Raw genomic sequence first — 891 nt, 5'->3', positions numbered from 1 at the left:
GTTAAAAAAATTTTATTTCTTATTATATATAAGTTTAGACTATTATTATTATTATTATTATTATTATTATTATTATTATTATTATTATTATTATTAGTATTTTTTTATGGAAAAATGTTAGATATTATATATTTAAAAAGTTTGATTTTTGTTATTAATGTAATATATATAAATATAATTTTAATTTAATAAAACTGTTCAATTAGAGTAAATTAGCACAAATTAGCCTTGGATTGTATGTGAAAAATATAGAGTTAGCCACGAAAATAGTGTGATTAAATAACCCAACGTTAGCCACAAAAAAAATGTGGCTGAAAAACCCGACCTGCACAAATTAGCTACGGATGAAGTGTAGTAGAATTATACTTTTTGATTTAATTATTCTTATTTAGCCACGGCATTATGCGTGGACAATGATATACAAATCGTGGCTCTTTGAAGGTCTCCACGATGCTTAAAATTGTGGCTAATAACGCTAAAATCGTGGCAAATTGAAAATGCAACCCCCCGATTAGCCACAAATATTCTTTCGTGGCCAATATATAATTGCTACGGTTATTTTAGAGTTTAGTCACAATTTTTTTCGTGGCTAAACTCCTTATTTCTTGTAGTGCGATAAATTATAGTGTACTTATTAGGAGTCAAGAATTGTGTGTTGAAGTCAAGGAAGAGAGAGACAAGCACGTCAAGGTTTTCAGAAACCGAACAAATAGTTTAATTGAAGGGAAAAAAAATAGATATTCTAAAAGGTAAAAATTCAGGTGCAGTCGACTTCACGTGAAATTGATATTTGAGAGCTGTTAGATAATTTGATTGATTTGACTAAATTTATCATCTAATGACTTTAAAATATCAATTTTATGTAAAGTCGACTTCACCTGAATTTCTACC

This window comes from Arachis stenosperma, chromosome 9, assembly GCF_014773155.1.
Source record: "Arachis stenosperma cultivar V10309 chromosome 9, arast.V10309.gnm1.PFL2, whole genome shotgun sequence".
Lineage (NCBI taxonomy): Eukaryota > Viridiplantae > Streptophyta > Magnoliopsida > Fabales > Fabaceae > Arachis > Arachis stenosperma.
The sequence above is the reverse complement of the archived record's forward strand: the minus strand, read 5'-3'. Positions refer to the sequence as shown.